This window comes from Macaca mulatta, chromosome 9 (genome assembly GCF_049350105.2).
Source record: "Macaca mulatta isolate MMU2019108-1 chromosome 9, T2T-MMU8v2.0, whole genome shotgun sequence".
Classification (NCBI taxonomy): Eukaryota; Metazoa; Chordata; class Mammalia; order Primates; family Cercopithecidae; genus Macaca; species Macaca mulatta.
Genome location: NC_133414.1, coordinates 95215290 through 95227962, shown reverse-complemented (window position 1 = coordinate 95227962; position 12673 = coordinate 95215290). Strand labels below are relative to the sequence as shown.

General features: G+C 37.8%; 1 protein-coding gene and 1 long non-coding RNA gene across 2 annotated transcripts in view; one reads left to right on the top strand and one right to left on the bottom strand.

Moving 5' to 3' along the window:
* PCDH15 (protocadherin related 15) overlaps positions 1-12673 on the bottom strand; it is a 990428-nt gene that overhangs the window by 793543 nt on the left and 184212 nt on the right. The gene's annotated exons all lie outside the window — the stretch shown is intronic.
* Positions 1-12673, top strand: part of LOC144331020 (uncharacterized) — a 172797-nt gene that overhangs the window by 138871 nt on the left and 21253 nt on the right. The window contains exons 6-7 of the long non-coding RNA XR_013397851.1: positions 5519-5528; positions 8263-8360. This is a non-coding gene — a long non-coding RNA (uncharacterized LOC144331020). The remainder of the gene's footprint in view (positions 1-5518; positions 5529-8262; positions 8361-12673) is intronic.

The window sequence follows — 12673 nt, the reverse complement described above, 5'->3', positions numbered from 1 at the left end:
TTGCTGTCAAACATCAGTGTAATCTGTATATGTATTTTTCCCACTACGGTGGGAAAAACCATTATTCCAGTGGCTATTTCCTGTACATTATCTCTCATTTCTGTTCCATTTCTGTTTCCATCAATGTCTTTCACAACCTCCTCTCTCTTTATGATGTATTTCAAAGCAGATTCTATATTTTCATTCTCCTAAGACCTGCTGCATCTTGCCTACTAATGTCAGATACGTTTCCTTCAAACGTCACATTTCTTTTCAGGTTAGTTCTTTGATTGAATGCCTATGTGATTCCCATTACCTCCAAATAAAATCCAATCCAATCAACTTAATTATTCACAGTTTTGTTCAATTGACTTTACTTTCCCTGCCTGACTTTCTATTAGTCTATTCAAGGTAGGCTAGTTTCCACCATTGTGCTGACTTCTTGCCCTGAAATAACTACTTATAGTCTTACTCATCAAAGCAAACAACATCAATTAATGAAGTAAAACTCTTGTCCTAGGTTGTCTATTGTTCTTCTCTGATCTTTTGGTGGCAGAAGCTCTGCATACATCCATCTTGCCTAACAGTATTGTGCAAATTAACACACCAAAAAAAAAAGACAAATTATGATTCCTTTTATATATTTTAAAAGTACTATTATAAATAATAAAATACATTTTTATATGACTTTTTTACATAATAGTATCTACTTCATAACATGTAAGGATTAAGTGGATTTTTATAAATAACATGCATAGAACCATGCTGAGAAAAATATGAATGTTCTAACATTGTTACTGATTGTTATTGTTATTTTATTGCTATTCTTTAATTGGTAGAGACAAATGTTGACTGAACTATTTCTTTAGCAAAAATAAACAATGCTATATTTTGAGCTCTTCAAGCCCAGTCTCTTCTGGCTTGGAACACTAAGCTATATAAATTGACCCTCATTAGTTAAAATGTAAACCACATTAAAAATTCATTTTCTTAATCAAGATGAAGCTAAGATATTTGGTTTCCAAACCATTAAAATTTTTATGAACAATTCTCTAACAGCATTTACCTCTGGTATAGTTGACTACTAGTTATGCACTGAAAAATATTGCTAGGCTCCATTAACTACTTGCTTTGATCTGTGTTGTCACAAACAGGAAGGTATGGAAACTGTTGATGGTTTATACATTGACTATACAAAATACTATATTTTAAAATGAAATCATGTGAAATTAATTTATCAAGATTAACTGTAGTGATTATGAGGAAAGAACAGAGTACTTGTTTGATACACTAAAAAATCTTTTCAAGAACCAAAGAAAATCATGGGTTTAGATTATAAAGTCATAAGGTGATAAGGAAATTTTTGCTCATGTGGAAATATGTTAACTAATTTTATAATATTGTTTCTCCATTGAAGTATTTATACATGTATTTGGCTACTTAAAATAGGGTAAATTAATTACAATGCTCTAAATGAAATTTGGCATATACCATCTCTTAAGTTTGGGGTTTACAGTGCAGGAACAAAAAAGAAAAGGGAAGCGTGGTGAAAATATGTAGAACCATTTGTCTAGCTTTTAAAAGAATTAGTAGCAAACATATTACAAAATATAAAACTACTGATTGCCTTGAATTTGTTACCTGATCCAAGTTATGAACATTAAAAGTGTCATAAAGAAACAAAGTCAGACACTTGTTAAAAATAGCAAGATGGATCTTAGTAAGATACTGCAGTAGGGAAGAGAGACTTCAGTGTAAACTAGGTTCATCTCTGATGAAACAAAAGGCAGGAGGCTGTTTAAATGCTGGAATATGCTAAAGTAGGGGTTCCCAATCCCTGGGCCAAGGACCAGTATGGGTCTGTGGCCTGTTAGGGACTAGGCTGCATAGCAGGAGGTGAATGGTGAGTGAACAAGTAAGTAACAATTTGTCTGTATTTACAGTGGTTCCCCACCACAGGCATTACTGCCTGAGCTCTGCCTCCTGTCAGATAAGCCACAGTATTAGATTCTCATGGGAGTGCAAACCCTATTGTGAACTGTGTATATGAGAGGTCTAGGTTGTGTGCTCCTAATGAGCATCTAATGCTTGATGATTTGTCAGTGTTCCCGTTACCCCTAGATGGGAGCTTGCAGGAAAACAATCTCAGGGCTCCGACTGATACTACATTATGGTGAGTTGTATAATTATTTCATTACATATTACAATATAATAATAAAGTACACAATACATGTAATGCACTTCAATTGTCCTAAAACTATCCCCCCACCCCACTGGGTCCATAGAAAACTTGTCTTCAGTGAAACTGGTCCCTGGTGCCAAAAAGACAGGGGACCACTGTACTAAAGCAAAAGTACCAAAGCACTTTGAGGTGGATGGTCAATGTGATTAGGCCAGTTGTATCTGCTAACTGGCACTTGCAGAAATAAAGTTCCTACTTTACCACAGAGACTGGGAAATAGAGGCCCCATCTTTCTCAATGGTTACATTTCAAAAGGAGGTCTCCCAGGTCCTTGAGGAGGACATTCCTGAGTTGCAGATACAGTTCACAATGACAAGGAAAGGACTTACAATGGCAAGTTTCCTAAAGTAAATTCTCTAAGAAAAGGGAAGTCTGGGACCCATAGCCAATGATATGGTTTGGCTCTGTGTCCCCACCCAAATCTCATCTTGTAGCTCCCATAATTCCCATGTGTTATGGGAGGGACTCAGCGGGAGATGATTGAATTATGATGGGGGGACTTTCCCTGTTGTTCTCATGATACTGAATAGGTCTCATGAGATCTGATAGTTTTAAGAATGGGAGTCTGCCTGCGCAAGCTCTCTCTTTGCCTGCTGCCATCCACATAAGATGTGACTTGCTCCTCCTTGCCTTCCACCATGATTGTGAGGCTTCCCCAGACACATAGAATTGTGAGTTCTCTACTAAACTTTTTTCCTTTGTAAATTGCCCACTCTCAGGTATGTCTTTATCAGCAGCGTGAAAACAGACTAATACAGTAAATTGGTACCAGTAGAGTGAGGGTTGCTGAAAAGATACCTGAAAATGTGAAAGCAGCTTTGGAACTGGCTAACAGGCAGAGTTAGGAATAGTTTAGAAGGCTCAGAAGAAAAGAGGAATATGTGGGAAATTTTGGAACTCCCTAGAGACTTGTTGAATGGTTTTGACAAAAATGCTGATAGTGATATGAACAACAAGGTCCAGGCTGAGGTGGTATCAGCTGGAGACGAGGAACTTGTTGGAAACTGGAGCAAAGGTGACTTTTGTTATGCTTCAGCAAAGAGACTGGCAGCATTTAGCCCCTGCCCTAGGGATTTGTGGAACTTTGACTAGAAAGAGATGATTTAGGGTATCTGGCAAAAGAAATTTCTAAGCAGCAAAGCATTCAAGAAGTGATTTGGGTACTGTTAAAGGTATTCAGCTTTATAAAGGAGGCAGAACATGAATATTCAGAAATTTTGCAGCCTAATGATGGGATAGAAAAGAAAATCCCATTTTCTGAAAAGAAATTCAATCAGGCTGCAAAAATTTGCATAAGTAACAAGGAACCTACTATTAATCCCCAACATAATAAGGGAAATGTCTCCAGAGCTTGTCAGAGGTCTTCGCAGTAGGCCCTTGCACCACAGGTCTGGAGGACTAGGAGAAAATGGTTTCATGGGTGGGGTTCAGAGTCCCCATGCTGTGCAGAGCCAGGGACTTGGTGCCCTGCCTCCCAGCCACTCCAGCCATGGGTGTAAGGGGCCAATTTAGAGCTTGAGCCTTGGCTTCACAGGGTACAGGCCCCAAGCCTTGGCAGCTTCCACGTGGTGTTGAGCCTGTAAGTGTATAGAAGTCAAGAACTGGGTTTTGTGAACCTCTGCCTAAATTTCAGAAAATGTATGCAAATGCTTGGATGTCCAGGCAGAAGTTTGCTGCAGGGTCCTGGCCTTCACAGAGAACCTCCCCTAGAGCAATGCATAAGGGAAATGTGGGGTTGAAGCACCTACACAGAGTCCCTATTGGGGCACCGCCTAGTGGAGCTGTGAGAAAAGGGCCACCGTCCTCCAGACCCCAGAATGGTAGACCCACTGACAGATTGCACAGCTCACCTGGAAAAGCTGCAGACACTCAATACCAGCCCATGAAAGCAGCTGGGAATGAGACTGTACCCTGCAAAGCCACAGGGATGGAGCTTTCCAAGACCATGGGAACCCACCTCTTCCATCAGTGTGACCTGGATGTGAGACATGGATTTAAAGGAGATGATTTTGAAGCTTTAAGGTTTGACTGTCCCACTGGATTTCCAACTTACACAGGGCCTGTAGCCCCTTTGTTTTGGCAAATTTCTCCCATTTGGAATGGCTGTATTTTCCCAATGCCGATACCCCCATTGTATCTAGGAAGTGACTAACTTGCTTTTGATTTTACAGGTTCATAGGCAGAAGGTCCTTGCCTTGTCTAGGATAAGACTCTGGACTGAACTTTTGAGTTAATGCTGAAATGAGACTCTGGGGGACTCTTGGGAAGGCATGATTGGTTTTGAAATGTGGAAATATGAGATTTGGGAGGGACCAGGGGTGGAATGATACGGTTTGGCTCTGTGTCCCCACCCAAATCTCCTCTTGAAGCTCCCATAATTCCCACATGTTTTGGGAGGGACCTAGTGGGAGAGGATTGACTCATGGGGGCAGATCTTCCCCATGCTGTTCTCATGATAGTGAATGAGTCTCATGAGATCTGATGGTTTTAAAAATGGGAGTTTGTCTGCACAAACTCTCTTTTTGCCTGCTGCCATCCACATAAGATGTGACTTGCCCCTCCTTGCCTTCCACCATGATTGTGAGGCTTCCTCAGTCATGTGGAACTGTGAGTTCTCCATTAAATCTCTTTCCTTTGTTAATTGCCCAGTCTCAGGTATGTCTTTATCAGCAGTGTGAAAATGGACGGATACAGCCAGGTTTTGGCAGAAACAAACAGTAACTTAATTTTGGCAACATTGATGTTTCTCAGGTAAGCATTTAAGCGGGCTGGGATTGTTAACCTGGGACACAGCCTTGAGCTCTTAAAAAGCTGTGCCAGTGTTTGTTCAAGTCTTTTAGTGTGGGACATGCACAAAATCATTTATGCTGAGAATCTGCAGTTCTCACAGGCCAACATTAAGGCCCAGTCAATAAAAAGGTTTGAGGAGCCTGACTAAGGTCTGGTTAAGGAGAGAGTCTTTGCCACAAGAAACTACTAATAATAACTAATATCTCTAAGCTACTATTTGTCATGCACTGAGCTAGTATTTGAAGCATCTTCTTATTTAATTCTCATATTTCCTCTTGAGGAATATACTAGGATTACTCCCTTTATTTGAAATGTGTAACAGGCTAAGTAACTTTTTCATGAATTAATGTTGTCCTCATGTATTTAAACTGTATTTTCATAAGTTAGCACTAGATACAGGAACCGAGGGAACAGGTGTAGAAGTTACAAGAACCTGCATGTGTGGGCAAAGCAAAGAATGGCTAAACATACAACACCCACTGAGTTACTTTGCATGAGAAGGAGCAGGAAGATGTAGGTCTCCTGTTGGCCTTATATTCTTCCCACATAAATTACAGATTCACATATTTCCTGATTTTTGGAGGTTTCCGGAGGTTTAACAACTTGATCTTTCATGTGAGTTTCTCTTTCTCTGGATTTTCAGTGACTTTTCCTCGTACTTTATTGGCTCTAAAATCACAGAAACCCTGTTTACCACAATCTTTTTCTTAAATTTATTTTTACAGGTCTTTAGTTAAAAGTTACAGGGAAGCAGACAAACCTTAAACTTGATAATACATGAGATATAATGTTACTAGTATCTTAGAAGTCATGCCAATAATTCATCCAAATTTAAGCATCAATTGAAATATGGATGCAAAATTATTATACATGATTAATTACTTTAGGTCTTTCATCAGTTTATGGTAGAGTAACCAAATTGCCCTTGATGCCCCTCATGTGTCAAATACTGTTTTGGGTACAAAGGATAGAGCAATAATATTATATGGTTCTTGAGTCAGTTTAGTTATGACTGGAGTTGGTGAGAATGTTAGACTCACATTCATGAGTGGATTTGATAAATACATTGTGGCTGACATGATATCTGCTCTCACCGAGATTTCCATTTCAGTTCTTTGACTTCTCCTTTGCTTTGTTAGGAATGGCCTATATTGGCTACACCAAAAATTTACACTAATTAGTGAGCACTTCTGCTACTTTAAAAGAGAAGCTCAAGTAGGAAGGAATACACACATACACACAATTTTGTAAATATGAGATTCAAAATTCCTAGAAAGTTCATGCCAAAATTATCAAATTTTTTGAATTCTCAAAATTGCTAAATTCCTGAGTAACCTTCATCTAGCTACAGTACTTATTATTCCATCTGAAGCAAGCATATGCTTCAACACACAAAAAAAGTTGAGTGCAAAACTATTAAGTAAAACTCTGAGAAGACATCATTTTTGTACCTGGCAATCAGGCATTTACTTAAAAATGTTAGCTAATATTTGTGAGTGTTACATTTAATTAAACATTAAATAATTTTATAGAAGTATATTTTAAAAAGAAAGGAAGAAATGTAATAAACCAGAATTAAAGAGAAGATATGCAAAATGTTATTTGACAGAATCCAGAAGCACATGAAAAAGTTAATTCACCATGATCAAGAAGGCTATATTCTTGGAAAGCAAAGTCGGTTCAACATACGCAAATCAATACATTTGATTCACCTCATGAACAAAAGTTAATAACCATATCATTATCTCAATAGACTCAGATAAATCTTTTGATAGAATTCAACATCCCTTTATGATAAAAATCTACAACAAACTAGGCATTTAACATACCTCAAAATGATATGACAAACCTAATGTATGACAAACCTAGAGCAAAATCATACTGAATGGACAAAATCTGGAAGCATACCCCTTGGGAACTGGAGCAAGACAATAATGCCCACTTTCACCACTCCTATTCAACATAGTACTGGAAGTCCTAGACAGAGCAATCAGGCAAAAGAAAAGAAAAAATACAAGGCATCTAAATAGGAAAAAAAGGCAATGAAATTAACTCTCTTCGGTGCTGATATAATTCTATACCTAGAAAACTGTAAAGACTCTTCCAAAAGGACCCTAGAATTGATTAGCAACTGCAGTAAAGTTTCAGGATCCAAAATATACATAAAAAAATCAGTAGCATTTCTATACAACAATAATGTTCAAGTTGGGAGCCAAATTAAGATCACAAATCCATTTACAATAGCCACAAAAAAATTAAGTAGGAATGCATCCAACAAAGGAGATGAAAGATTTCTAGAAGGAGAATTACAAAATGCTGCTGAATGAAATCACAGATGAAACAAATGGGAAAACGTTCCATGCTCATGGACTGGAACTATCAACTATGTTTGTCCCAGAACTAGAAGAAAGTCTTCTAAAATTCATATGGAACTAGAAAAGGGCTTGAATAGCTAAAGCAATCCTAAGTGAACAGAAGAAAGCTGGAGGCATCACATTATCTGTCTTCAAATTGTACATAAGGCTACTTTAACTAAAAAAGTGTGGTATTGTCACAAAAACAAACACATAGACCAATGGAACAGAATAGAGAACAGAAATAAAGCTGCACACTTACAACCATCTGATCTTCAACAGAGTTGACAAAAATAAGTAATGGGGAAAGGACTTTCTATTCAATAAATGGTGCTAGGATAACTGACTAGCCATATGCAGAAGAATGAAACTGTACTCTTGCCTTTCATCACAGGCAAAAAAATTGTCTCAAGATGAATGTAAGACCTAAAACTGTAAAAGTGCCAGAAGAAAACCTAGGACATGACATTCTGGACATCAGCCTTGGCTAAGAATTTATAAGTACTCAAAAGTAATTGCAAAAACAAAAATTACAAAAAAAATAAAAATGGACAATTGGAACCTTAAACTAAAGAGCTTCTGCATTTCCAAATAAACTATCAACAGAGTAAACAGATAACCTATGGAATGGAAGGAAATTTTCATAAATTATGCATCTGACAGAAGTCTAATAACCAGAGCCTCTAAGGAACTTAAACAATTCAAAAGTGAAAAAACAAATAAGCTCATTGAAAAGTAAGCAGAGGACATGAAGAGACCATTCTCAAAGGAAGACTTACAAGCAGCCGACAAACATATGACAAATGCTCTACATCACTAAGCATCAGAGAAATACAAATCAAAACAAACATGAGATACTGTCTCACAACAATCAAATTGTTATTATTAAAAAGTCAGGCCGGGCGCTGTGGCTCACGCCTGTAATCCCAGCATTTTGGGAGGCCGAGACGGGTGGATCACGAGGTCAGCAGGTCGAGACCATCCTGGCTAACACGGTGAAACCCCGTCTCTACTAAAAATACAAAAATTAGCCGGGTGCAGTGGCGGGCACCTGTAGTCCCAGCTATACGGGAGGCTGAGGCAGGAGAATGGCGTGAACCCGGGAGGCGGAGCTTGCAGTGAGTGGAGATCGCACCACTGCACTCCAGCCTGGGCGACAGAGCGAGACTCCGTCTCAAAAAAAAAAAAAAAAAAAAAAAAAAAAGTCATTTTAAATAACAGATGTTTATATGTCCCCACAATATCTCATGTAAAATTGCAATTCCTGATGTTGGAGGTGGGACCTGATTGGAGGTGTTTGGGTTATGGAGGCTGATTCCTCATGGCTTGATGCTGTCCTCAGAGAGTGAGTGAGTTCTCATGAGATCTGGTCATTTATCATTTAAAACATGTGGCACCTCTCCACCTCTCTCTTGCTTCCACTCTGCCATGTGAGATCCTTGCTCCAGCTTTGCCTTTCACCATGAGCAAAAAGCTCCTTGAGGCCTCCCTAGAAGCTGAGAAGATGCTGGTGCTGTGCTTCCTGTACAGCCTGCAGAACCATTAGCCAATTAAATTTCTTTTCTTTAAAAATTACCCAATCTCAGGTATTTATTGATAGTAGTACAAGAATAGCCTAACACAGTTGGTGAGGCTGTGGAGGAAAGGGAATGGTTATACACTCTGGGTTTGAATGTAAATTAGTTCAGCCTCTGTGGAAAGCAGTTTGGAGATTTCCCAAAGAACTCAGAACTACAGTTAGACACGGCATTTACATTACTAGGCATACGCACAGAGGAAAATAAATCATCCTACAAAAAAGGGACACATTAATTCGTGTGTTCCATCACAGCACTATGCACAAAAGCCAAGTGTATTAGTGTGTTTTCACACTGCTATAAAGAACTGCCTGAGACTGGGTAATTTATAAATGAAAAATGTTTAATTAACTCCCAATTCAGCATAGCTGGGGAGGCTTCAGGAAACTTACAATTATGGTAGAAGGCAAATGGGAAGTAAGGCACTTTTTACAAGGCGGCAGGAGGGAGAATGAATTCAGGGGGAACCACCACACACAGATAAAACCATCAGGTCTCATGAGAACTCACGCACTATGGCGAGAACAGCATAGGGGAAACCGCCCCCATGATTCAACTACCTCCACCTGGTCTCTCCCTTGACCTGTGGGGATTAAGAGGATTACAATTCGAAATGAGATTTTGGGTGCGGACACAGCCAAACCTTATCATCAAGACATGGAATCAACCTAGGTGTCCATGGAATGGATAAAGAAAATACAGAACATATACACCATGGAATACTACACAGCCATAAAACAAGAATGAAATCATGTCCTTTACAGCAACATGGATGCAACTGGAAGCCATTATCCTAAGCAAATTAATACAGGAAGAGAAAACCAAATACTGCATGTTCTCACTTATAAGTGGGAGTTAATCATTGGGTACACATGGACATAAATATGGGCACACTAGCACTGGGAACTACTATAGTGAGAAGAGTAGAAGCGGGTCAAGGTCTGAAAAAATACCTGCTAGGTACTATGCTCACTATCTGGGTGATGGGATCAATCATACTTCAAAACTCAGTGTCACACAATATACTCATGTCTCAAACCTGCACGTGTGCCCCCCAAATCTAAAACAATAGTTGAAAGCATAAAACAAAATAAATCTTCAATTGGCATGATAAATGTTAAAAATTAAACATCAGGGGAAACTGTGTGAGGAGCATATGGTGATACTCTGTATTACCTTGGCAACCTTTCAGCAAATTTAAATTTATTTCAAAATAAAAATTTATATTAAAATTACCCCTGTTAATATTTTAATTAAAAATATTTATAACATAAAAAAGGAAATTAAATGTGTTTCAAGAATAAGGGGACACTGACATCCTTCTTCCATTCTGAAGAAGATCATAAAACGTAAGCACTTGTGCCGGCCCCAAGACTGGATCAAAAGGTTAACATACAGATCTATTAATCACGCATCTAAAATTCTCAAACACTAAGATATTCCATTGACTCTAAAGTCAGACCTGAATCCCACCTCAAAGGACTTGAACAAGAAATTTCAAGAAAAAAATAGCAACAGTTGTTTTAGGAGGAAATGTGCATATTTTATAGATCAACAAGGACAGGTATGAGACAGGTAGCCTGAATTCCCACTAACAGGAATATTAAAAAGAAACAATGAAAGAAAAGTATATAATTACCTATAGAAATGAAATTGTAAACTAAAGAGAGTTCCAGTTTAGCAGATTAAAGCAGATGCCTTGACTCCAATTTCCATTTGGGCTAACACCACAGTGGAATATGGAGACCGAAAAAAAGCCCAAGTAAATGAGGCACATTGCTGTGGAAGGAGTTAGATGATTTTTTTTTTTTTTTTTTTTTTAACAGAGTAACCTGAAGAAGGGAACTTGCATAATCGTGAAGGCCAGGGAGCAAAGTAAAGAGTAAAGAACATCCACTGGAGATTTTCTTCTTCTGAATGCCTTGGGTTTTAAGTACATCCTTTTGTGAGATGCAATGGATGTTGGGTTGTAGGCAGAGCTTGAAGTCTTTCCCTTCATATTTTCTAATTCTTTTTAGAAGTTGCCCTAATCATTTAGAAAGGAGTTTTGCATGAACCTGAAAGTTGCAGTTTGTTTTGTAAAAAAATAAGAAACACTAGTGTCAAAGATCAAATAAGGTAGGCTGGTTGCTTTACCCATTATTCAGGCAGAGAAGGAAAGTAGTGAACTGTGTTGGCCATCTCTAGGTTTAAGGAGGAGACAGGTGAAAGCCCAGAGTACCCAACAGTGGAGAATTTCTTGACCCTGGAGGAAAAAAGGTTTTATGTGAAGAAGATGCAAAAAGTAAAATGGAAAGGAAACAGTGTGAATGTGTCCTCCCCACACAAACACTGGCTCACTGAGGGAAATGGGAGTCTTCGAGATCTCCAAGATTTCAGAAAATGTAAAGTATCTACCTGTAAATCAATTATGCCCCTAACCCAATGTTAATGAATGTACTCTCTATGGAGAGATCTCTCTGCAATAACCATGGAGATCTGAAAAACTGAACCTAAATCATAAAAAGAGTTTAGGCACATATTAGAAGTGTTTTGGAGACAATGTCTTTGACAGCTTGATTGTACACAAATCAGCCAGAACTTTTCATGACCCCATGCATTAGCTGATATTCCAAGATGTCCACACACCAGCCATGAATCTCATTCTGGCTACTGGAGCTATTCCTTATCTTCATAAATGCCTTCCATTACTTTCAGGTTTCTTGTGTCCATAGCCAAATGACTGAATTAAACTCTGATAAACTTGTATCAGGAGCAGCCTTGATTCTTACCAAAAGCAATACTGCATTTCAAGAGAATGAAACTTTTTATAAGGTAAATTATAAAACCTTGTACTGCTTTCTATACTTGTAACAGGGGCACCCTTGATTCTTACCAAAAACAATACTGCATTTCAAGAGGATGATACTTTTTCTAAGGTACATTATAAAATCTTGCACTGCTTCTGTACTTATACATATTTTGCATATGATATGTCATTATAGCAAATAACAATTTTTAGAAATAATTAAAGTCTCAAAGTGTTCCTTTTTGAAGTCAGCAGCAGTTACAATTTGTTATAACTATGAAAACTGAATAATATTTTATTCATTTTAATTCTTGAAGGTCATATAAGTCTCTGGACTTACTGCATTTTATCTAAAACATGTATTTTCTTTTGGGAAATGGAGAATTATTTATTTATTACTCTAAGCATGTCTAGGCTTTTAGAATATGAGGCAGGCTCTGCAATTTTCTTACAAGAGGCTAAATAGAATGGAAAGCAAAATAAAAAGAAAAGAGACTGAGAAAAAATTATACATATTGTTTATAACTTTGGTGATAACAAGAGTTAAAGATGCTTGTGCATATACACTATCTTCCAATGGTTTCAGCTGTAAATATATTAAAACGAGCATTTTAACCTTAGATAAATAAAAAAGACACACAGTTAGGCATCTTTACAATTATAAACTGCTGCTTATTCTTATCTATGCTCCTAAAATGCCTTATAATATCTGGTGTCACTGCCTTGGATTACAAGCCCAAAACAGAATTTTCTTTTTTTTTAATAGATAATATTCTAAAGGTGATTTTCTAAGTGCGCACGGCTTCTTTAGGAAGATAACAGTATGGCTTACATGTACGATTTATAGAGCAGAGATTTTAAGCCACAAATTCATCACTGATGTCTTACAGCCAGATTTAATTACCTTCCAGAATTTTGATTATTTTTTTCCTTGCTTTAAACA